This window comes from Aquarana catesbeiana, linkage group LG02 (genome assembly GCF_042186555.1).
Source record: "Aquarana catesbeiana isolate 2022-GZ linkage group LG02, ASM4218655v1, whole genome shotgun sequence".
Classification (NCBI taxonomy): Eukaryota; Metazoa; Chordata; class Amphibia; order Anura; family Ranidae; genus Aquarana; species Aquarana catesbeiana.
In genome coordinates, this window is record NC_133325.1 from 731,748,393 (window position 1) to 731,775,560 (window position 27,168).

At 39.3% G+C, this 27,168-nt stretch overlaps 2 long non-coding RNA genes across 5 annotated transcripts in view; one reads left to right on the plus strand and one right to left on the minus strand.

Moving 5' to 3' along the window:
* The window catches only part of LOC141129193 (uncharacterized), a 663,735-nt gene that overhangs the window by 300,535 nt on the left and 336,032 nt on the right, over nucleotides 1–27,168 (plus strand). The window lies entirely within an intron of this gene.
* LOC141130088 (uncharacterized) lies at nucleotides 3,913–5,814 on the minus strand. Its single transcript, XR_012241983.1, has 2 exons — nucleotides 5,329–5,814; nucleotides 3,913–4,567 (listed from the first exon to the last, which is right to left on the minus strand). It is a non-coding gene; the product is annotated as an uncharacterized lncRNA (long non-coding RNA).

A 27,168-nucleotide genomic window follows, 5' to 3' on the forward strand; every position in this document is an offset into this window, starting at 1 on the left:
ATGTAGCTGTATCTGTATGAATACTCCAGCTTTAATGCACCAGAAATCAGTTACTTCATGTCAAAATTTGAAGCAGCATTAAACCTTAGACTTCATTTAGGTTGTCATTAACCAGTGTTAACATCTCTGCATGTATAAAAATCATATGCAAACAAGTAAAAAGTAAAAGCTAGAGATGCACTGAAATTTCGGCAGCCGAAACATACTGGTGTTTTTGGCAATGTGCCGATAGAGGAAAAAGGTGCTGATAATGGCACTGAAAATGCACGCGGTTTTACCACAATTTTGCTGTACTTATGGTGTGGCTTTCATAGGTCATGCGACTCAAAAACCGCATCAAAAATTTAACACGGGTGTGTTATTGATGCGTTCTTGCTGCATTTTCAATACATTTCAACGGGGAGGTGCGTTTTTTTTTAACTGACCAAAAATGCAGCAAGCAAGATTTTTAACACCCCAACAGAAGCGCAACGGACCCGTGTAAAGACATACATAAGATTTAAAGGGATGCATTTTTCTTGAGCTTTTCTTGCGCTAAAGGTGCCGATAATGGCTGACAAATTATTATTAATTTAAATTCATTATATTATTTTAAAAAGTCGAATATAATACAAATATTTCTAAACAAAATATATATTTTTTAAAAATGTTGTTTTCGGTTTTGGTTTTGACCAAGTGCATCCTGAATTTTCGGTTTCGGCACCAACATTTCCATTTGGTACGCCCCTATTATTAGCTGTAGTACGGGGCTTTTAGGACTAGACCGGTTTGTGATCAGTTTTTGCCTTTATTTTATTTCTGCATATATTTAATTGTACAACACATTTCACACACATATAAAATACAACCATATGCATATAGTAAAATTGGCAGTAGGAAATGTTATGCCCAGTTAAAATATATATTTAAACAAGCCATTTTGGGTATCACAGTGGTTTAGTGGTTAGCAATTTTGCCTTGCTGCCCTACTGGGACACTATCTGCATGGAGTTTGTTCTCTCTGTGCTTTTGTGGGTTTCCTCTGGGTACATTGGTTTTCTCTGAAAGAAATTCTGGTAAATTAATTGGCATCTGTCTATATTGTTTCTAGTATGCACTGCATTTGTGTGTGTATGCATTCATTTGAAATAGGAACCTTAGATTGTAAGCTCCTTGAGAGCAGGGACTGGTGTCAATGTAGAGTGTGTAAAATGCTGCATAAAATGATTGTGCTATATAAATGTCTGTAATAAATAAAACGTAATTTTGCATTTTAAACGTTAGGATTATTTGGCATTTTTATTAACGTGACCATTTCTCTTTTCAATCTTCCTTGAATAAGAAAGGTATGAATAGGTCCAGAATTAATTAAATGAAGAATAAATGACATGAGCTTTTGCTTAAAAAGCCTGATGCCTTAGCTATGGCAAAGCAGATGGGACATTTTCATACAAATGCTAACCTAGTAAAAATCCACTTGTCACAATTCCACAGCTTCGTTTTGTCTTTGGACTTGATTTTGCATCATGCTTTAAATGGAATTGATTGTGTGGTTGTAATGAAAGCAACAAATTGATTTTTATCCAGAGTTACAAAGAGTAAATAGAAAAAATGTTCCCATCTTGACCTTCTAGGGAAGCTTCAGGGATTTAGGGGCTCTAAACCATTTTTTTTCCCCTTTACCAAGAGATTGCATGCAAGTTGAAAGAAAGAATTTAAGTGAATTTTGAAAGTAAACCAATAGGGAAATATATTTTATAGGATTACTAACAGACTATTCATTATGCTTAATTTATGTTATTATATTATTAATTCTTTACAACTAAAATACTAGAATACAAAAATATACAACTCTTCATGCTGGAGACATGACTATTGTGATTTTTTTTTTGTGTTCTATGGTAAATTTAAAAGCTGAACATTTTTGGTTCTAAAATAAATATGTAAATTATTATCATAGAATGGGTTCTGCTGCATGAAAACCATTACAATTCTGACTGCAAAAAAAAAAAGCTGAATCATTACTGAGGTAGCATATGTGTATTTGTTGATGTATGATGACGTTTCATTTTCGCTTACATAACCTAAAGTAGTTGGCTTACTCATTCACGAGCTAATTTTGGTTCTATGAATTTTTCTGAAATTATTTTTTTAAACCATTGAGTGAAACTTATTTGATAGGAGACATTTTTAGGGTCAATGTATTTATTCAAATGATAATGTTTGAGAAAAAATTTCTTCAGACCTAACCTTTAAAAACGATAAGAATCTAAAAGCTGATGATATACTTGAATGCAATGTTTTATATAGAGCAGAAATGTTCCTTTACATAGACAATTTTCCTATTTTTTTATATTTTAGCTATTAATATGAATCTGGACAAAAATGTCACCCCATCCTTTATAGCCATCCATTTTTCTGTCCCACAAGCCTGTAAACAGTGTAATATTTGAAGTGGATACATTTTTTACATTACATTATTTAGCATTTTTTTTACATTTACATATTTACATTACATTACATTATTTTGTACTTTGATTTTTTTAGATTATGAAATTTATAAAAATGTATTTACTCTGCATAAAATAACCACTGGATTTTTTTATTCTGCTAATCCCCAAAAAATCCCAATTCATTTCACTGTCAACAGTAATCTCTAAGAGCACTCTATTCTTTCAAGCCCACTTGATGTCCTGCAGGTTGCGGCAGAACAATACACAGGAAAGGCTTAGACATTGAGCTTGCATGCTTTTTGACTCCATTTTAAACCCTTTGTTCACACCAGGGTGGCATTTTTTCACACAGTATGTGGCAGCTTTGACTCTGATCCAGTCTGTCTTATGGAATCAAAATCTGCTGGGTTTTTTTTCTGAGCTGTCTCCTAAACTGTATGTGTGATACTTACCTTCTTAGCTTTTTACCCCGTGCAATATGATCCACATTTAAAGTAGAGAAGTAACAAAAAGGCATTGTAAGATAAGGTGATAAATGTGATAAAAAATGAGTGCAAATGAACCATTCACCATAAATATGTGCTATTAGATTATTGTTTTCCTACTGCTATTGTTCAGTAAAGGTGTGGTAGTAGAGCACGATCAAAACAAACAGAAGCATTCATTATTAGTTGATGCCATACAAGGGCATTTAAAACTGCCGCTGAAAAAAAAAAAAATACAGAAAAATATCATGTATTAATTAGAAGTTTTAATAAATTAGCCTTTTAATCCACATAGAAATAAGCTTTTGGGTTTCACGAACTCAGGATCATCATGTAATTCCTTCATGTATATGTTTTCTTATGTTCAGCGACAGAAATTAACACAAAAAGTAACAGAATGTTCCGTTATCATATAAACATTTTAATTATTTTTTCAGTTTTTGATAACTGGCTGTGTCCCCAAATTTTGGTGATGTAATATATAATTTTTATTTTTATATTTTTGCAATACAATATCATTTTTAAATCTTAGCATAAGCATACCATTATTTAAGTTTTACATTCTGATTACAGTTTTTTTGGTAAATTATCACCTTTGTGTATTTTATTGATGTGTTTGTGTAATATAAACATATAAGATACATGTTAATTTTTTTCCCAGTATTTTGGCATATTGTTTGCCCAAATTTAATAATAAAAAAAATGAAAATATTTAAGCTGCTAGTCTCACTAACTATATACTGTGCAGGAGTTTTTTGTTTTTGACATGCAACAGAGTAAATACAATAAGTAATAAATATTGCAGACGTTACATTTTAACTTAGTTTCAAGACAAACAATGCATCTTTTTACTGTTTACTTTCCAAAATTGGGTTCGAATTTTTAATTATTTATATACCTGTATATAAATACAATATGCTATTTTTATTGATAAAAAGTTTACATTTAATGCAATAATTAATGAAGTCTCTCCTTTAATTTGCTCTCTCTCTCTATTTCTTTCTTTCTTTCTTTTTCTTTCTTTCTTTCTTTCTTTCTTTCTTTCTTTCTTTCTTTCTTTCTTTCTTTCTTTCTTTCTTTCTTTCTCACTCATTCTTTCTTTCTTTCTCACTCATTCTTTCTTTCTTTCTCTCTGTATGTATATGTATGTAACAAGTGTAACTGTACATATTATGCTTCTACATTAGAATAAGTGGATACAGGTAAATTCTGATTAAAAAATATGCATATTTAAGCAAATAAAAACAAGGTCAAATGTGTCCTGTTTGCAATTACCCAATTTTCAAACTGCACAATTACATAAAACAGTGAGACTTTTTTGTTTGTGATATTTATAAAGCGCATCTTGCCAATCCAGCTATCCCCATCACTGTTCCACAGCGACCTTTTCAGCTTTTGTTCGTTTCTTCCATCATATTGCATCTTCTCCATTATAACACACTTTTTTTTGGCAAGCAGGTTTGTCACAAAACCCGTCTTTTCGTCTTTGTTCTACACTTGTATTATCACAATCCAGTTGCACTCAGCTTGCCCTTTAACTGGTCTAGAAGTCAGCATGGTCTATTTCAGCTTGGATGAAAACCGTTCTCATTGTGAATTATGTTTCATCTGTCAGTGTAACCTTTATTCTTATGTGCACCTCCCCTTTGCCTGTAGCAATTAAGAATAAGGAAAGTAAGCCTTGTAGTATAAAGTAATGCTGTCTCAAGAAATACATACAGATGTCGCCTACATAAAGCACAGCCATGAAGATTTGTTAAGTCCTCTTGGTATTTTGTTATCAGGATTTTAGTAACCTTACTATCAAACTTTTTTTTTCCAGACAGAGCAGGTGGTGCTGGCTGTCACCATGAAATAATTCTTACTTTCTTTCTGGATAAAATGCATCGATGAGAGTGCTTACTTTTTACGGTTTAAAAAAAATGAATAAATAAATAAGCTTAATATATTAAAATGAATCCAAAAATATTTAATGGATAAGACTAGAAGTACAGATTTATCAGATTTTGTGCTTTTTACTATTACTGTTTATTGGATTTTGTTATTATAAATAATAAACAATGCAGTTAAAAAGGCGCTAGCATATCAACATTAAAACATAAATTATTCATTGTATGAAAAGTTTATTAAGATTTTTTTTTATTTTTTATATTAGTATGTTTAAAAAGTTTATTAAGATTTTTTTTTTTATTAATCTACATTTCAAAATAGGAATAAATGAAAAAAAGGGCATGAAAAATGTAAAATCTCATAAATCCACAAAAGAAGTAAATAATTAGTTCTAGATGTAGAACATTAATGGCAGTCAAGGTGACGTTTTACACAGCTCATTAAAGAGAACATGCGATGAATGCATTAAAGAGAAGAAATAATTATAGCTTAGGAGGAAAGAAAAAAAATATTTGGCCCACCGCTCAGGTTTAGCTGGAAAAGTGCTTGCTAAGCTATCTATTTCACACATGCAACGACAGAAGGTTCGATATTCATTCAATCGATGAGTGAAAAGGCACAGTGGCAAAATTGGACGTAGTCCTTTTCAAATACAGATCTCAAATGTCCCCCTACAGTCTGCAGTCACACGGCTGGTGGTGTGGCACACAAGGAGCAAGGGTTACATCAAGGCTGTTCCCTGGACCGTTCAAACAGTCTAGACCAAGGACCTGCAACATCATGCCCTTTGAAGAAGATGCAAGTTTGTTCACGAGAAAGAAAAATCAAGGCGTACCCCTTGTAACAAAAGAGAGCAGCTCGTGGCTGCAAAGAGGTAAGCAGGGTTAAGCGAAAAAGGCATCTGCTACCATGGTTACAGGCCAACTATGAAAACCTTGCCTTTCATGGAAAACTGTTCTCATGCTCCCTTACAGACTGTGTCATGCATTATAAGCAAAGGCAGGTTCTTCTGAAAATTCGCATAGTTATTAAACTGCAAAATGATATGCAAGCACATGTCTCATATCAGGAGGAAAAAAAAAAGTCACATGACAGTTCCGAGACTTCTGCTGTTTCATGAAAAAAAAAATCCCCTATTGCTGGGCAGATCTAGACAAATGTTAGCACGAAACAACCTTTCCTATGATAGGCAAGATCTGTCCTTTTCATTTTTTGCCGATTAAAAAAAGAGGTTACGGAGGTCAAGGTTTTTTGTGGCCAGGCCACAAACCCTTCTTTATGGCCATTGCTTTGGACTGAATAGCATTTGGAGTAAGATTTTGCATCTCTTTAAGATCGAGCTGTTCTCATAGGTTTGACAGAGCATGAAAAGTAATGAATTTCTATCTTGCTGACCTTCGCTGTGTTCTCATTTCTTTCCTGACTGTGCATTTCTTTGCATGAAGTACATGTTGGATTTCTATTCTCGCTAGGAAGATGAAGCCGGCAAAAAAAAAAAACAGCGGGATAGATTTTTAAGGAACTGTTTTTTTTTTTCCTTTTCTATTTTTTCTTGATCTTTTTTATTCTTTACCCATAGACTCAATTTGAATTTCTTGCTTGCATTTAATCTGTATTGTTTTTCCATGCAATAGAAGTGACCTTTCATGCTACTAGTGAATTTGATTTTTTTTATATTAAAGCAGTAGCAGATGAAGATCATTGCTGTGTTGCATACAAAAATAACACTGTAAGCTGCAAGATACACTTTGAGCTTACAAATCTTTATTCAGCTGGTGCTATGACTGTCAGGATCATGGATGCTTCCCTAAACTAAAAACTCTGTTCCGCTTTGTCTGTAGATGTAGCGTATGCAGATATGGAATGTTATCAGTTTGTGAGCTTGAGAATGTTGAAATACATGTATGTGTCCTTATCTATTTGCAGTGATAGCTGGCTTTTGATCCACAGTGTGAATGCTGTAGTAGCTCTTCATAAAAGTGTTGGGAAACGTGGTTTGACAATATATTTCCCACATATGCTTGTGTGTGCGGTGTCTAACAATTGTTTATATATATATATATATATATATATATATATATATATATATATATATATATATATATATATATATATTTTTTTTTTTTTTTTTTTTTTTTTTTTATTGTGTTTTGCTGCCTGTTGTACCTAAATTATATGTATATTTTTTTATCTATATTTGTAATCTTGTTTGAAGAGTGGCCTCTGCCAGTGCGTCTTTCTCTTCTTTGTGTTCGTCTTCTTCTTCTTCTTCTTTTTCATCTTCTTCTTCTTTGTCTTCTTCTTTGTCTTCTTCTTCTTCTTTATCTTCTTCTTCTTCGTCTTCCTTTGCTCCAACTTATTTTTCGTTTTCTTTTTCTTCTTCTTTTACCTTTTCTTTTTGACTCCTATTGACTCATATTTTCACTTTGGTAGTTATTATTCCAGTATATATTTTTTTTTCTTTGTACTGATTAAAGTATATTATACTAATATATTGTATCCCATTAGTACACCATATATTAATACAAAGAACTTGATCTTAGTGCTAAAATATTCATATGACAGTGGGGTAATTGTATCTTTAACGTTAACCCCTTAGATGACAGAAATAGTGGTGCTGCATTCTTCTGCACAGTGCAAATCAGGCCAAACAGTATTGTCTGGGTTTTCTTTATAGACACGCTGGGATACTCGGTGATCCCCAGAGCTTACAGGTTCATATTGGAGCAGCTGACACACATAGAGAGATTGAATGATGTACCAAGGTCAAAAGAAGCTGTCGCTGAAGGTTAACCAGACAGCTACAGCTTCTAATTTTGATTCGCCTGTTAAATAATATTTGTCTGGTTTTATTTTTCAGTTAATCTCATTAAGAATACGCTGCTGTTCCATTAAACGCTATGACTTTATTATGATCTGTGGATAAGCAGGCTATAATAATCTCAGCACCATTTATATTGCCATTGTCTCCTTCATTAGACTTGCCAAGGGGAGACTTCCTTGTTTAGAAGCACTTAGTTACTTGCCTGTATTTCAGTGTCCTTTATAGACACTGGATCGGTACAAGGATCTGTATAGAGACTGTATGTAACACCAGTGTTATAAAGGCAAATGCAACCATTTAACAGAATAAGGGGCGCATGGTTTCCTTCTGGTGAGATCTGGCACAAAATTGGATGCTAAATAGTAAAATATCGAAATTTGATTTTATTTATTACATATATTTGTGGTCCTGTGGTAGACTCATCAAACTCCAGTCAACTCTAATTTCCACCTTTTATGTTCAAGTTTTTAAAAAGTATTCATAGCTGTGGATGCTACTTGTGCTGCACCTAGGACTGTATTGGCTTTTGAAACAGCAGGGGAGTAGATTAAAATTTCCTATGCAGTAAACTAAACCACGTAATTATGTCTTGTAGTCAATTATATTGCAGCTGTATGTATTTTTCTTCTCCTTTTTTTACCTTTTAGAAAACCAAACCTAATCTTCATTGACTATTTTGCATGAACTGTATAAATACACACATTTGTCTCCCCAGTCAGCAAATAATAATAGAAAGCAAAAATATGTACGGACAATTTATATGTACGAACAATTCATCTTTGTCCGTACATTTCAACTCTGCTGACAGGTATTTTGTGAGACATATGTGAGATAAATGTTTAGTTTGAGGAAACTGTCAAGGATGTTTATTTCACCTCAACCTGAAAGTCAAAAGGTATAACTATGGATACAACCTTTGGGGAAAACACATTACAGAGTTTGTATTTGATACCAAACTACAACAGAGAAAAAACTCCATTGAGGCCAGTCATTACTGCACAAAGGGTGACCAGCAAACTAGCCCTGAAAACAGGTGTTCAGTTCCTAATATATAACTAGGGATTTTTTTGTAGGCCTTAAGGCCTTGTAGTTGCTGAGACTTACTTAGCGGCAAGCTCAAAAGGACCAAAGTAGTCCAATCCTTTCTGTGGATTTTATTAGGTAGAACATGGCAGACATGTGTTGTTTAGTTTATGTAACTATGAAAGGACGAAACCACCATACATGAATAAGATAACGAAGCTCACAATGGCAGTGGCAGGGTTAGTGGACATTTTGAATATATAGAAACATATTTTGCAAGTGTTTTTTAGGTAGTGTATGTGTATCCAGTTCCATGGATAGATAAGATAAGAATTAACTCCTACCTCGTCATGTATGAGGGAATTGAAGGGCTTCTGGGGAATGTAATAGGACATAGAGAAGGTAGATGGATCAGTACTAGGGGTTGGATAAATGTAATCCATCTTAATGTTCTCAGCTTGGCCCATTTGTTGCTGCAACTGTTAATAAATTGTCTAATCTACAGGTAAAGCCAATAGAGACCTAGAGCGTCCCAAGTTCTACCCGTACCAAGATCCCAATCCTTTAGATCACTGTTTGTGATAAAAATATGCTCTTAGTATGCATGACATACTACATAGCTAGTACACGTTTTTGAGTGCCTGGACTAGTCTAATGTTCTAATTTTGTCCAATTATGAGTAACAAGGCCCCCCTTACTGGGTACTATTGCTGATTGGTAAGGACTTGGATCTATTTACCAGGATGTTTTCAAATAATTTATTGTCTGTATTTAACAGGACCATAGACCTATAGTTGGCACATTACGTATTATGCGTTTTATGTATTACATATACAAGTGCATCTCAAATATGAAAATATCAAAAAGTTAATTTATTTCAGTAATTCAGTTCAAAAAGCGAAACTCATATATTATTTAAATTCATTACGCAGAGAGTGATATATTTCAAGCATTTCTTTCTTTTAATTTTGATGATTATGGCTTACAGCTAGTGAAATCCCACAATTCAGTATCTCAGAAAATTAGAATATTACATAAGACAAATAAAAAAAAGATTTTTAATAGAGAAATGTTGGCTTACTGAAAAGTATGTCCACGTACAGTATAGTATGCGCTCAATACTTGGTCAGGGCTCCTTTTGCATGAATTACTGCATCAATGCGTTGTGGCATGGAGGCGATCAGCCTGTGGCACTGCTGAGGTGTTATGGATGCCCAGGCGGCTTTGATAGTGGCCCTCAGCTCATCTTCATTGTTGGGTCTGGTGTCTCTCATTTTCCTCTTGACAATACCCCACATATTCTCTATGGGGTTTAGGTCAGATGAGTTTGCTGGCCAATCAAGCACAGTGATACCATGATCGTTAAACCAGGTATTGATACTTTTGGTAGTGTGGGCAGGTGCCAATTCCTGCTGGAAAATGAAATCAGCATCTCCATAAAGTTGGACAGCAGAGGGAAGCATATAGTGCTCTAGAATTTCCTGGTAGAGAGCTGCGCTGACTTTGGACTTGATAAAACACAGTGGACCAACACCAGCAGATGACATGGCTCCCCAAATCATCACTGACTGTGGAAACTTCACACTGAACCTCATGCAACTTGGATTCTGTGCCTCTCCACTCTTCCTCCAGACTCTGGGACCTTGATTTCCAAATGAAATGCAAAATTTACTTTCATCCGAAAATAGGACTTTGGACCACTGAGCAACAGTCCAGTCCTTTTTCCCCTTAGCCCAGGTAAGACGCTTATGACGTTGTCTCTGGTTCAGGAGTGGCTTGACACAAGAAATGCGACAGCTGTAGCCCATGTCCTGGATACGTCTGTGTGTGGTGGCTCTTGAAGCACTGACACCAGCTGTAGTCCACTCCTTGTGAATCTCCCCCAAATTCTTGAATGGCCTTTGCTTCACAATCTTCTCAAGGTTGCAGTTATCCCTGTTGCTTGTACACCTTTTTCTACCACACTTTTTCCTTCCACTCAACTTTCCATTAATATACTTGGATACAGCACTCTGTGAACAGCCAGCTTCTTTAGCAATGACCTTTTGTGATTTACCCTCCTTGTGGAGGGTGTCAATGACTGTCTTCTGGACAACTGTCAAGTCAGCAGTCTTCCCCATGATTGTGTAGCCTACTGAACCAGGCTGAGAGACTATTTAAAGGCTCAGGCTTTACAGGTGTTTTGAGTTAATTAGCTGATTAGAGTGTGACGCCATGAGTCTACAATATTGAACTTTTTCATAGCATTCTAATTTTCTGAGATACAGAATTATGGGTTTTCACTAGCTGTAAGCCATAATCATAAAAATTAAAAGAAAGAAATGCCTGAAATATATTCCTCTGTGTGTAATGAATCTATATAATGCATGAGTTTCACTTTTCGAATTGAATTACTGAAATGAATTAACTTTTTGATGATATTCTAATTCTTTGAGCTGCACCTGGAGGCTTCCAACTCTGGCGGTGATTAAGCACATGAAGCAAAGATTTGATTAACCACTTTGTATCCGAGCCAATTCTGACACTTCGTTCCTACATGTAAAATTCTACAATTTTTTTGCTAGAAAATTACTGAGAACCCCCAAACATTATATATATATTTTTTTTTAGCAGAGACCCTATAGAATAAAATGGTGGGTGTTGCAATTTTTTGTCATACTGTTTTTGCGCAGCGGTTTTTCAAATGCAATTTTTAAAAAAAATACACTTTAATGAATAAGCCCCTCCCCCCACAATATTTACACAATTTTTTTAATATAATGTGAAAGATGATGGTACATAGAGTAAAGAGATACCTAACATGTCATGCTTTAAAATTGCATCTGCCCTTGGAATGGTGGCAAACTATGGTGCTTAAAATTCTCCATAGGTGATGTTTTAAACGCCTTCACAGGTTACCAGTTTAGAGTTACACAGAAGGTCTGGTGCTAGAATTATTGCTGTCGCTCTGACTTTTGCGACAATACCTCACGTGTGGTGTGATCACCGTTTACATATGCGTGCCGGTGTAACATATGTGTTTGCATTTGCGCGGAACTTAACTTTATTGCTATCACAAGGGATGAACAACATCCCTTGTGACAGCATGGCCATGGGCTATTAGAACCCAAATCACTCCTCTAGCCTCCCATGCAGCCGATAAGACACAGACTGGTCTGATCGACCTCTTTCCTGGGTGCTAAACAAAGAGGCGGAACCGGAAGTGACAAAATACGCGGGGTTACAGAGAGAGAGAGGAATTAAGTCAGTTTCTCTCTCTCTGTTCTGGCCGCATTGCTCCCGGGTTCCATGATAGAAAGGTAGAGCCCAGTGGTGGCCTTCCATGACTCGCAAAAGTAATCGAGTGGCTAATTAGCCACTCAAATCACTTCTGATAGAAAGGGAATCGCCGGCTGAAAAGATCCATACCCGGGATGATGCCTGTAGGTGCAGGCATCATCCCGGTATAACTACTGAAGCCCGTGGACATCCATGGATGTCCTATGGGCAGAAAGTAGTTAAATGCTTTTAGAAAGAGTGGGGCTAGTTGGTTAGGAAAGCTTTTAGTACTTAGTACTTAATCCATCAGGACCCAGATTCTTCCCTAAATTTTAGTTCTGTGAGGAAAAATTTTAATTACTCCTCTGTTAGGTGAACCTTTAAAGCCTGTAAGGGGGATAGAGCTACACTAAATTACCAAAAGTATTGGGACATCTGCCTTTACATGCACATGGCATCCCAGTCTTAGTCCATAGGGTTCAATATTGAGTTTGCCCACCCTTTGCAGCTATAACAGCTTCAACTCTTCTGGGAAGGCTGTCCACAAGGTTTAGGAGTGTGTCCATGGGAATGTTTGACCATTCTTCCAGAAGTGCATTTGTGAGGTCAGGCACTGATGTGGACAGGAAGACCTGGCTCATAGTCTCCACTCTAATTCATCCCAAAGGTGTTTTATAGGGTTGAGGTCAGGAGTCTGTGCAGGCCAGTCAAGTTCCTCCACCCCAAACTCGCTCATCCATGTCTTTATGGACCTTGTTTGTGCACTGCAGCGCAGTCATGTTGGAACAGGAAGGGGCCTTCCCCAAACTGTTCCCACAAAGTTGGGAGCATGAAATTGTCCAAAATGTCTTGGTATACTGACGCCTTAAGAGTTCCCTTAGCTGGAACCAAGGGGCAAAGCCCAACCCCTGAAAAATGACCTCACACCATAATCCCCCCTCCACCAAATGATTTGGACCAGTGCACAAAGCAAAGTCCATAAAGACATGGATGACCAAGTTTGGGGTGGAGGAACTTGACTGGCCTGCACAGAGTCCTGACCTCAACCCGATAGAACACCTTTGGGATAAATTAGAGCAGAGACTGCGAGCCAGGCCTTCTAGTCCACATCAGTGCCTGACCTCACGAATGCGATTCTGGAAGAATGTTCAAACATCCCCATAGACACACTCCTAAACCTTGTGCACAGCCTTCCTAGAAGAGTTGAAGCTGTGATAGCTGCAAAGGGTGGGCCAACTCAATTTTGAACCCTACGGACTAATGCCCCGTACACACGGTCGGACTTTGTTCGGACATTCCGACAACAAAATCCTAGGATTTTTTCCGACGGATGTTGGCTCAAACTTGTCTTGCATACACACTGTCACACAAAGTTGTCGGAAAATCCGATCATTCTGAACGCGGTGACATAAAACACGTACGTCGGGACTATAAACGGGGCAGTGGCCAATAGCTTTCATCTCTTTATTTATTCTGAGCATGCGTGGCACTTTGTGCGTCGGATTTGTGTACACACGATCGGAGTTTCCGACAACGGATTTTGTTGTCGGAAAATTTTATAGCCTGCCCTCAAACTTTGTGTGTCGGAAAATCCGATGGAAAATGTGTGATGGAGCCTACACACGGTCGGAATTTCCGACAACAAGGTCCTATCACACATTTTCCGTCAGAAAATCCGACCGTGTGTACGGGGCATAAGACTGGTATGCCATTAAAGTTCATGTGCATGTAAAGGCAGATGTCCCAATACTTTTGGTGATATAGCGTATGTAGAGCAGGCCACTGTCTGAAAGACATTGAAGAATTGCTTGGGATTTATTAAAAGTAGTTGAGCTTGCTGAATGATTAGGTTATAATGGGAAAGATAATATTGTCAAAATAGTTTTGCAGGGGGGTTATAGTGCATATTGCCCATAGAAACATTAATAACTCAAAAATGTGTGGCTGTTTTATTTTATAGAAATGCTGTTGCTAGAAAAGTTGCCTTATTGTCTACATTGTCTATAGAAGAGCTCATTTCTTCTCAAGCACATCTTCAATGCATTGAATGAGGATTGCACTAAAGAATACTGATGTACACATTCAAGTTGAGAGATCCATGTAAAGGATGTACTGACTGGAGCCTGTATGATTTTTTTAGGCTATTTGGTTTGTAATTTTCCCTTTTGCCACACACTATTGGGTTTCCCACAAATGTGCAGATGAAAAGGAAATGAAAGGCTAGGTAGAGTTTTGGTAGGAATAGAAAATTTGTGTTCCCTTTTTTTGTCTAGGACTTAGTTACATAGTTAGTAAGGTTGAATAAAGACACCAGTCCATCCAGTTCAACCTGAGTGAGTGTGGGTGCATGTCTACAATCATCCCTATTTTTATTTAAGGTACCCATATAGTGCTGCCAATTCACGCAGCACTCTGCACATGCATTGTACACCCACATCGGTTCCTACCCTCAAGGAGCCCACAATCCAAGATCCCCAACTTACATTCATATACTAGGGCCAATTTTTGAACAGAAGCCAATTAACCTACCAGCATGTCTTTGGAGTGTGGGAGGAAACCGGAGTACCCGGAGGAAACCCACACAGGCACAGGGAGAACATGCAAACTCCAGGCAGGTAGTGTCGTGGTTGGGATTCGAACCAGCAACCCTTTTTACTGCTAGGTGAGAGTGCTACCCACTACACCACTGTGCTGCCATTGAACTGGCATTTCTTCAAAGAAGTTTTGCGTCACCAAGACCATTTTTTTTATTATTCTCGTTAAGTCAAGACATGTTGATGGGAGTATGATCAAGGGCAGTTTAGGGAGGTGTGTTTTGTAAAGAAAGTTGTAATCCAAACATGAGATGCTGGAATGAGAAATAGAAATGTAAAGTGTAAATTGGGCACTAGGAAACAAACAGTAATGCCGTGTACACACGGGCGCACTTTTCGACCGGACTGGTCCGACGGGACGAATCCGTCGGACAATCCGACCGTGTATGGGCTTCATCGGATCTGCAGCGGACTTCTTCGGTCGAACATCAGACGGACTTTAGATTTGGAAGTCCATTCGAGTCCGAAAACCGACGCTAGGGCAGCTATTGGCTACTTGCTATCAACTTCCTTATTTTAGTCCGGTCGTACGTCATCATGTACGAATCCGTCGAGCTTTGGTGTGATTATGTGTAGGCAAGTCCGTTCGTTCGAAAGTCCGTCGGAAAGACTGCCGGACCTTTGATGCCGAAAAGTCCGCCTGTGTGTACACGGCATTAAAGTACTTTTATGCTAGGAGCACACAGGTAACATTAGGAAGGGCAGTCACACTACTAAAATTGCTAGCAGATAATTGCAGTGGTAGCGACTGATGGCCACATACAGGGAACAAATGAATTCCTATGGAGTGAGGGACATCTGTAGTAGCATTTAAATGCATACATTTGAAGCATTGTGTGATCATTAGTGATTAATCACTACAACTACTTGCTTGTCCCACTCCTTAGGCAGACACTTGCTTCTTATGGATAGCACATGATCACTGCTACTAGTGATTATCTGCTACTGTTGTAAGTAATTGGTATTACTTATAGTAGCGTAATTACTTTCTAAAAGTTGTCAGTGTGCTGCTAGCTTTAGGGCCTCTCACACCAATGGTCATGCATTATGTTCTGTATAGTGTATGACTGCTGGTGTGTGCTGTGTAGGGGTGGTGTCATTCGCTGTTACAATGTATCCCGTTTACCTTCTTTCTTTAGTAGTTAAGCCCTTGGCATCGGCTGCTGCCGACCCTTTAAGGGGTTTGCTATGCCAGGAGGCGGGGGGGGGGCTTATGGCCACATGACCGCCGTGATTAGCTGTCACGGCGGTCACATGATCGTAAAAGTTCTGAAGGCAAGCAGCGATCGGGAACTTTCCGTGAGCCACTGGTCACTGTGTCGGGAGCGTGCAAAGCGCGTGCTTTTGGCACAGCACTGTTGGAGCTATTGCACGCAAATATGCGGCTGCTCGGCACCAAGGCCCAGCCGCCAAGAGGCCGCATATTTGCGTGCGCTAAGCGCAAACTGGTTAAAGGGTAACTCCACTTTCGTGGGAAAAAAATAGCAAAAAAATATAAAATAATAATATAGCATATACTGTACATTTGCAACTCAATTCATATTGAAATTGAATGTTATTAAAAATCACCTTTTCTTTTCAATCTGCAGCGCTGTCATTTTCTGGAAAGTGCAATTCAATATGGCTACCTGGTGGTGTTCTGTACACAGAATGTGTACAGATCCCCCCCCCCCCCCCCGAAACATAATTTCCTGCTTGTGTGATTGGCTTACTGATTTACCCAGAAGTCTACACTAAGATACAAGTCAGGCATTCCCTGCAACAAAAATGTAATTTTTAGTGAGATAGTTCCATTAGGTAATCACGTCTAAATGGATGCAGACCCTGCAATTTTCCTCATTAGAGCCCTGCAGGTGCAGCAGCTGGTTGCTAATTATAAAACCCACCCATATTATAATCACTTACCAAATGGACTCAGACAAACACAATGGACTCAGACAAACACACAGGGATTTCTTCAGAATAACAAAAGGTAGGAATCTGCAACAAAGTTTATTAAAAGATTATTTAAAGTTTATTAAAATCCTTGTAATGTACATAGATCACTCAGAGGGGAATGTTTTTTCTCAACAAAAGTGGAGTTATTTAAAATTTATTGAAATGTAATTTCATTCAACTTTATGGACCTCAGTGTGCTGGGTAAAAATACATACAACTTTTTTCAGCGCACATCAGAGCAGAGCTTTGGTGTGAGCTGAAACAATAGGACATAATTGGCCTTGTTTATGTGTTGGCACTACATTCAGCAAGGCTGTCCAACACATATAATGTATGGGCCCTTAATCTGGCTTAGGTTGTGAGGTGTCTAGAACTAAGAACAATGTTTTGAATTCCCTTTCTAAAATTAAGTAAACTTTTTGAAATCATCAGAATTTTGTGTGTATGCACTCTGTGAACTGAAATTGGCCTTTATGGAATTTTTTTTGGTGGTTAGGTCTGATGGCACAACTCCTGATTGGTTGCAGCAGAGGTCAAGTAAATTCATAGGAGGATGAAAAAGAATGCAGGGTATCAAGGGGAAATATACAAGTGAGAACCTCTAAAGGTTTGTGGCTTTACGAACAGTGTGTATTAGTAAGATGAGGTTTCATTATGGTTACTCATTTATATGAATATATGTATTATGAGACCTTATATGCCAACAAGCCTAAAAAGGCCATAGATGGATCAAAATTTGGTTCAACAGGGGCCAGCCAAATTCCGATTCGTCTATGGTCGTTCCTGTTCATGAAAAGTAAATCTAACCATCGACTTCTTGCGAACAGATTTGTTGGAAAATTCTCGTTCGATCAGCGCTGTAGCCAATTGATGTATTCTGATAGTGGAGGAGTCCATTGCTGTCAGAATACAATAGTGCAGAGGGGAGGATTCCTGTATCCACCTCGCTTCTGTGGATGGGGGAATCTGTTACCTACTGGCTGATCGAAAATAAGCTGTCCCATGTTTGACCAGCTTTATTTTCTCAGAAAAAGGATCATAGATGATTGTTTAAACTGTCTCTCTGCTGGACAGCCTAAAATTGTTGAAGGAGAAATTATTACACAGGAGGTCAAAGAAACAGCTGAGTCTTCCCCCACCTGGAAAACACCCGTGATTGACGGTCTCCTCGATGTGATTTAGAATATATTGAGATTTTGGCACCATACCTCGAGTCTACTTTAATGAAGTCTGTGAATCATTCTGACTTTTAGAGTTGATGACAGATGCTTTTGTAATTTCTAAGCTAAGGTAGTATTCCACAAAATGTTCTTTTCATAGACTAATTTCCTTGACTAATAAAGATGCCAAACCTTGGTCCAAACTACCGTGGGATCAAATGGAATTTATACCTGGACTGTCACCAGATATAAATGAGGAGAGTAATTCATTTTTTTAAAAAATAAAGAATGACTTGTAAGCTACAGGGACCTTGCAGCCTTGAATGGCAAAACAATCTATTTTTCCACCAAAAAAAAAAAAAGGATAAAACTTTAATTTTTAATACCCAACTCATACATCCTCTAACCTGTTTCCTTTATATGGCTATAGGCAGATATCTCCACCAAATGCCAGGAATGAAGGTATCTACCCTTGGCATCTTGCTAAGCTAGAAAATCTGCCCTTTTGATAATGAGTTCAACTGACTGGCTGTCCGATTATTGCCCTCTAAATCACAGGCAATGCATGAAAGTGGAGCTGTGACATCACCGAGAGATGAATTATTACAGCAACCAGAAGCCAGCAGAACAGGGGATACACATCATTAGAGGTACATTATTACAGTGGTGCTGTATGCCCCGAAAAAATTTACTAAACTTCAGCTTTAAATATAGTTATTTCCTTATAATAAAATCTGTACTAAAACAAATCATCTTCTAAATCTCTAGAGTGATTCTGTGATTGCCCACCCAAGTTCTGTGTTTTCTCAAATTTTTTTCATGCCCCTTGCCTACTTATTCCTGTTGGATTATACAATCTGTTATAAACACTTGTGAAAGGGTAAGACAATAGCCAGGACTCACAAACTACTCGCTAGTTAAAAATGACTAAATATTTATTCAGCTTGCTGTTAAAGACAAGTCCAGATATAAAAGCGCTGCGGTTACAGCATGATACCGTTCTTAGGACAATCACAATTATGTGTCACAACTTTCCCAACATGGAGGTTTAACAAACCAAATGAAACAAAGTAAAACTGGATTATGCAGCAAGTTTATTCCCACCTACTAGCTACCCTTTGCCTCTGAAGTCTCCTAATAAGCATCTCCATTTGCACTGCTGCCACATTTACTCACTTGTTTCTGACACTGTGCCTATTGTGCACCTAGAATACAAGTTCTGTCCCATCAGACAACACTCACAAATCTCCCTCACACCTCCATGTCCCATCCATGAGGGCTTGTTGCACCCCTACTGCATTTAGGCTGGGAGGGCCCAAGGAACTCCCTGTGGCAGTTTAAAGGACCAGATCTGACCACCAGGATATCATCGATGTCAACTCTCCGAAGCACACCTTCTCTTCGGACACAACTTTTGTTAACTTCTGCTCAACATTTGACCACACCCCTGCCCACTAGGCTCTCTCCTGATAAAAAAATTCTAATAGAGGAACATATCTGTTAATCTATAATATTGGATTGTCATGGTACACCATGAGGTATGTATTTTCATAAAAACATATACTTTATTCTCAAAAATAAAGCATAATTAAAGTATAACTAAAGGCAAAACTTTTTTTAAACATTTGGATAGAGTGGAGAGGAATTAGAACCCCTGTCAGTTTGTACTGCTGTCTGTACCCCAATAAGGAGATTCACCCTCTCTATTTGTCCTGTTTACTATTATCATTGGTAGTGAAAGTAAAAGAAAATTCCAAATTTTGAGTTGTCCCCAGGAAAATAACAGAGGGGAAATCTTCCAATGGAGACACTAGTTCTGGTGACCTGGGGGTCCCCAAGGAATTCCCTTAATTTCCAGGGATTTCCTCTCACTTCCTGTTTTGGGTATGGGACAGGAAGTGAAGGGAAATCTCTGCCATCACAGATGGTGAAAATAAAGCTGACTCTCCCTTACTCTATATAAAATGAAAAAAAAAAAGTTTTGCCTATAGTTCTACATTAAAATTAGCCATAATTAGACCATACATAAAAACTTCATATCACATATATGTACACCATTGTTCATAAGTCCAGGCTAGGACAACCCTTATCCCAGATATCAAAAATGTCTTACACAAACAATCCTTTATAATGGCTTGACGGGTATCCTTCCTGTCTGTTGTCAACGCATTTCAAGGTCACACCACTTCCTCAGGACAGAACAATAGTTGGGAAATACACTAAATATAATCAAGAAAACAATAATATCAAAATTCACGATGTAAATACAGTGGGGATTTTGTTATATTGCAGCCATTTGCTAAAATCATTTAAGTTTGTTTTTTTTCCTCATTAATGTATCAGAACACCCCATATTGACAGAAAAACACAGAATTGTTGACATTTTTGCAGATTTATTAAAAAAGAAAAACTGAAATATCACATGGTCCTAAGTGTTCAGACCCTTTGCTCATTATTTAGTAGAAGCACCCTTTTGATCTAATACAGCCATGAGTCTTTTTGGGAAAGATGCAACAAGTTTTTCACACCTGGATTTGGGGATCCTCTGCCATTCCTCCTTGCAGATCCTCTCCAGTTCTGTCAGGTTGGATTGTAAACGTTGATGGACATCCATTTTTAGGTCTCTCCAGAGATGCTCAATTGGGTTTAAGTCAGGGCTCTGGCTGGGACATTCAAGAACATTCACGGAGTTGTTGTGAAGCCACTCCTTCGTTATTTTAGCTGTGTGCTTAGGATCATTGTCTTGTTGGAAGGTAAACCTTCGGCCCAGTCTGAGGTCCTGAGCACTCTGGAGAAGGTTTTCGTCCAGGATATCCCTGTACTTGGCCGCATTCATCTTTCCCTCAATTGCAACCAGTCGTCCTGTCCCTGCAGAGGCTTCTTATCACGATTGGAGATGCGGCATGTCAGACTGACATGCTGCGCGCCGGCATGTTTTCCCGCTGGACGTCATATGACGCCCAGTCAGGATAACTGAGCAACTTCCCGGACATCAATATGCTATTGACCGGGCGGTAAGTGGTTAAAGTAACACAGAGCGGCAAGCCACGCGCTGGTGAATAGACTCAGGAGGTACAAGCCACATGACTAGGGATGAGACCTTCTTCACAAACATTGATAACAGTGCAAAAGACAAAGTTTTCCTAGCAAATGGGAAAAGCTTCACATCAGGATGTAAAGTCCAGGGCTTCCTGAACTTCATTACAGCACAAGGAAAGCAGAGTATCATTGTAAAGAAGGTGCTGTATGTTCCAGAACTAGAAGGCAGCCTTTTATCAGTGAAAAGTCTTGCAAACAATGGTCTCACAGTTACAGTAAGTTCCAGGGTGATGAATGCACAATTCACAATATTAAGAGATTCATCACAAATCACCACAGACCAGCAAGCCAATATAGTCTCTAATGACTTACACAGCAAATGTACTCACTTATGGCACAGGCGGCTGGGGCACAGAAGTCCAGAAGCTATACAGGACATTATAAAGAGAGAACTATCAAAAGATTTAACAATAGCGCCTTGCAAAGTGAAAATGAAAATGAAATGCAAATGCTGTATTGAAGAAAAAGTCACATGTGCTCCCCTTCCACAGGCATCTCAAAGAAAAACTACCCACCCCCTGCAGCTCATACACAGTGACATAAGCTTGATGAAGGAGCGCGGCTGTCACGTCATTGCAGCCCGTACGCTTGTGAAACGTGCCGCTTGCCAGTGACGTCATCTCTTTGCCTGATCTCCATTGCGCTCCAGGCCTCGCTTTGAGTTTTTCTCCTCCGCGGCCGGGTTCACCATCTTGCGGTGTCCACAACATATGACCAAGTGTCAGGCCAGCAGGAAGAGCCCCTGATGGACCTGATGATCCCTATGATGGATGTACTTTAATTTACACGCCTATTGATGACTCCCAGAAAATGTGAGTTGTCTGTACATGTGATTTGCAAATAAATTGTTTTTTACATCTACACCCAGAGGCGCCTATCTCTTTGTGTTTCGCACAGTGACATATGCGGTCTACTTCCATAGTACACCAGACAACCACACCATACACTCCTGAACAACATAGAAACATGGAAACGACCAGCGTTTCCAACCAACAAAATGGCCACCGTGTCCCGGTCCATGTCTGCATCACACGCTCTTGCTCCTTCCTACGCGTTTCTTCATCAAAAGCGTCTTCAGGGACATGGCTTAAGCGTGTGATGTTGCTATTTATAAAGAAAACGGCTGATGTGAAAACCAGATATTGGTTGTGTTCCGGGGAACCGGAAATACAACCACTGACCACTCGCAAATAAGGACGGATAAAAAATGTGAAACATAACTAGATAGTATTAATACAAATTAAAAAATAATTATTAAATAACAGCTATGAAGCGTGTGGAACAGTATTCGTTTTAAACCAAACAGATCATATGTAAACGAGTGAACCCAGAAAGCAGCACCATATTGTGGTTGAAAAGCATTGTTACATAAAAAAAAATGTGCAGAGGCATTGGAAAGTTTTGCAGGGGGACAGAGTCCTGGGGTCGAATCTTCCTGACAGACCTCAGGTAGTCTATAGGGGGGGTCCCCATTGAAAATGGGGGTAGCCCCTAATGTCATTGATCCTCCCAAACAGCTTTCTTTTTTTCAGAATATGGGGGGTTTCTTCCCTTGTAAAAATGTCCAATTTGCTAATTAAATGCTAATAAGTGTAGGAGGACTGAGTCATTCCAGTCCACCTCCACTCAGGAAACATTTCCCATCAAACCCTTCATTACGTGTTCAGCCAAGAATGTTGTATACATTATTCGGTACCCATGTGGGCTCCAATACATAGGGCACACTATACGTATGTTGCAGACAAGATTGGGCGAACATGTAGCGAGGGGTTTCCCCAAGCACAGTCTGTTGAAACACTATGAGACATGACTGTAATGCTGAGGGTAACGCATTTTTGGGAATTGACAAGTTTTCTAGTCATTGGAGGGGCAGAAATATTGTCAGAGAGGTCTGCAGATTAGAAACGAGGTGGATTTATCGGGCCCAGATGTATTCTCCATTAGGAATGAACATGGGATATATACTCCTTTATTAATAATGGCTGAGGTTTATTGTTTTAAATATGTGATTAATTTTGTCATTAGGTTTAAACATACGAAGTGTTCATGGTTCGGGTAGATTAATATGTTTGCCTCGACATATAGATGTATTTTGTCATGTTTTAATTTTTATTTTAACATATGTCAGTTTTATCATTATTCTTACTATTTTTTTTTATGTAATAATGCCTTTCAACCACGAGATGGCGCTGCTTTCCGGGTTAACTCATTCACATATGAACTGTTTGGTTTAAAACGAATACTGTCCCGCACTCTTCATAGCTGTTTTTTAATAATTATTTTAGAATTTTTATTAATACTATCTAGTTATGTTTTTATGTTTTTTACCCGTCCTTATTTGCGAGTGGTCAGTGGTTGTATTTCCGGTTCCCCAGAACGCAACCAATATCCGGTTTTCAGGTCAGCCGTTTCCTTTATAAATAGCAACATCACACGCTTAAGCCATGCCCCTGATGACACCTTTTGATTATGAAATGCGTAGAGAGGAGCAAGAACGTGTGACACGGACCGGGACACGGCGGGCATTTTGTTGGTTGGTTCCTGGTCAGGGACTGGTATCGGTCCGTGGTCTGTCAGACGCCGGGCTGCACTGCCACCGGGAGGAGAAAAGCAGTTTTTTTACATAGCAAGTCTCTCTGCCATGTCAGATCCTGTGGCCTGGGTCATCTCCATGTGAGATAAGGGCATCAGTTGCACATTAGATTCTCATAGGAGGGTAACCCTGTTGTTAACTGTGCATGTGCCAATTGTAGGTTTCCCTCCTTAAGAATCTAATGCCAGCTGTCTGCTGATCTGGCTGAGTTGGTAGTGCTGGCTAGAGGCTAGGAAGAGGCGGGTGAGATGCTGCATAGCCATAGATTGAGAAGTTTCACGGCAAAGAGAAAAATGCATCTGGTGGCAGGCGAAGGTGGCAAGTGACACGCTGCATCTAGTGGCAAGATACAGTGGCAATTGACACGCTACATTTAGTGGCAGGATGCAGTGGTAATTGACATGCTGTATCTGGTGGTAGGCAAAGGTGGCAAGTGACACTCTGCGTAGGTGACGGTGGCAAGTGACACACTGCATATGGTGGTAGGAGACAATGGCAAGTGACATGCTGCATCTGGTGGTAGATGACAAGTGACATGCTGCATCTGGTGGAAGGCAACGTTGACAAGTGACATGCTGAGTCTGGTGGTAGGCCACGGTGGCAAGTAACACGCTGCATCTGGTGGCAGGCTACAGTGGCAAGCTCAGGGCTCCCACTGATTCTGCATTATGGTACTGTAAGTTGAATTGTTTCATTATATATTACAATGTAATAATCAAAATAATGCGCTTCAATCACCCTGACAAAATTATCCACCATGGTGTAGGGATGCTTAAAGCACTAATTTCCCTGACAACCTGATGGCCCCCCTAACACCAAACAGCCTTCCAGGCCTTGGCAAATTTTCCTCCATAAAACCGGTCCCTGGTGCTAAAAAGGTTGCGGACAGCTGCCATAGACAACAATGCTCCTGTGTTCAGATCAGTAAAAAACATGGTGTTTTTTTGCCTATTTGCAAGAGTCCTTATCACTCTGTGATAGTGCTTGGGTCCACCAGCCAAGTATGTATTCATAAAGTGGTTGTAAAGGCAGAAGATTTTTTATCTTAATGCAGTCTATGCATTAGGATAAAAAGCCTTCTGTGTGCTGCAGCCCTCCTCAGCCCCCCTAATACTTACCTGAGGTCCACCTAGATCCAGTGATGTTGCACAAGAGACTCGGCTGTCCGGGACTCCCCTCCTCATTTACTGCTGTGATTCGACTTCCTGTTAGAGGGTGGCTACCTTCATTCTCCATGGTTCCACTGTAGGAGCGTAGGTACCCTTTCTTTAGTTGGACTATGGACTATGGGATGTGTAGTGTGCATAGAGCAGTGCACGTGAACACAACTAACATACACTGCACATTCCAAACAAACTGAAGTGAGGGGAAAAAGGAAATCTTTGGGAAGGACCCTAAAGGATGCAGAAAAACACTGTAAGAAATGATTTCATGAAAAATAGATGACAGGGCCAATAAGTTGTGGATGTGTATAGATTATTTTTTGGAGAATAAGTATACTGTTTATGCCGCATACACACGATCGGACTTTACGGCATACTTGGTCCGGCGAACCTAAGTCACAATTAGATTCTGGACAATTTGATCGTGTGTGGGCTCCAGCTGACTTTTTTTTTCAAAAGTTTGACGGACTTAGATTTGAAACATGTTTCTAATCTGTCCGACAGACTCGAGTACGGTCGAAAAGTCTGCACGTTTGTATGCTAGTCCGACGGACAAAAACGGACGCTAGGGCAGCTATTGGCTACTGGCTATGAACTTCTTTGTTTTAGTCCGGTCGTACGTCATCACGTACAAATTCGTCGGACTTTGGTTGATCGTGTGTAGGCAAGTCCGTTCATTCGGAAAGTCCGTCGTAAAGTTTGTTGAAAAATCCGCCAGACAAAGTCTGCCGTAAAGTCCGCTCGTGTGTACGCGGCATTTAGAGTCACTTTAAGTTCTGGTTTGCTTGAGGGAGTGCTTTCAAGGTAAATATCAGGATTTCAGGAGAGGAAATTTACAAAGACACTGCCACTTTGCTTTGCATGGTTCATCTCTGTTTGCTTTAGTGTGCTCTGGACTATAATCACTATGCACTGAAAGGGAATTAAATGTAGAATACATCTGATATCATATCACTTCTACTTCACAGACTATGCCCCATGATTCAGTCTGACAATCATTTTCTCAGGCTTCTCCTCTCACCTCTTTTAGTCTTTTTGGCCTCTTTTCCCACACTTGTGCCAGAAAAAAGCCGTGTCTGATAATAGCTCCAATATAAATAATAACATTTCAGCTGGCAAGTTAACAAGAATTTATAACTGAATATTGCATGTTTAATGATGCTTGGATATTTCTTCAACGCATTTTTATTTTCAGAAATGTTTTCTAAATATAGTGTTTTGTAATTATTCCTCCATGAGCAAACAAGTAAGCATTTCATATTTTTGCTCTTTGTTAGATAATCGTATAGATTACCTCAAATCAGCATGGGAATATGGCAGGCAGGGGGTTCAGTGGAGTTTCTTGATCATACGTAACAGTACACAGGTTGGCAATTCAGTCACCAATGGGTTATGCATCTGCCTTCAGGTGATCACACAAAGCAAATCTGAATAGCTAAGCATAATCCCTCCCACTCCTGGCATGCTTATAGTTTGTTGATAGTGTCCTTGGGTGATCCATGCCTTCTGTCTCAGAGATGCTTAATTCTTTTTTTCATTTAATTTCTTCTAGTAAGACATGCATTGCGTTGAGTCTATCTTTCAGTGGAGCCCTGTCCCTGAAGATACCTTTATGGGGTGAGCTCGTCCAGAGGGTGTAGATGCAGATGGAGCTTGTCTGCTTTAGGTCTACCATCATCCTGTGGTGGTCCATGTCCTTGGATTCAGGTGAGCTTGTGTAGACAGCAGTTAATGTTTTTCAAGGTTAAGTTTGGCATCTTTCTGCCCCTGGACTGCAGCCTTGGAAAACTAGGACTGCTCAAGCTTCCTCCCTGTAATCCAGTCCGTGCGACAGCTCTTCACTCCCTGAGGCCACAGACCACAACTCGGAGGTACTACAGGACCTCTATTGTGGGTGACTCTGCACAGGACTGTTGTCGCTACCCCTAATATGTCCCCTCATGCACATGGGGGACTAAAAAGTTTGACACTGGGGCTTCAGGACCTGCCAGCTCTAGTTCTGCTAAGGGTCCAGAGAGGGTCTGTTTGATCTCTTTTAGGAATCTTGACATTTTCATCCTGGGCAGAATTGTTATCTGCCCCAGGGTCCTACACTGCCCCTTCAGTGGTACCCTCCTCCTCAAATTTATCCAGGAAGGAATTTGTATTTGAGTTCAGGGAAATTATCTGACATTTTAGAGACCTCAGACCACAGGGGTCCTAAGTGATCCCCTTCATCCTCACCTCTATAGTCTCCCTCTGCTCTTCATCTAGCTGCCCTTAAGCTCCCTGACAAGGAAAAGGAGAATGGCGCCTAATCCAGAACTGAGAATTTGGCACAAGTAGAGGGGATGGGCATTACCTTAAAGCTCAAGGACATATTCCTCTAATTATGGGCTCAGTACGCACATACTGTATTTAAAACGAAAGATGCCACTGTTGATCTTGTTAAAGGTCACTAGTGTAGGTTCCCTAAAGGATCCCCATTTTACAAAATCTTTCTGTATGCATTCTCTGCTTTAGCTTGGGTTGTATGGTGACTGACGACTGACTGGCCTCACCCTGATAACGTTTTCATACCCTCCTTCCTAAGTGTCTTGCTCAGCAATAGCCTGTTAAGGAGGGGTTCCTAAAGAAGTGGGCTGTTCCTGCTATAGACTCAACATTTCCTGTCTTAACAAAACCGTGAACAGACTCTGACCTCTAACAGGTGGCTATTGGGAATATTAA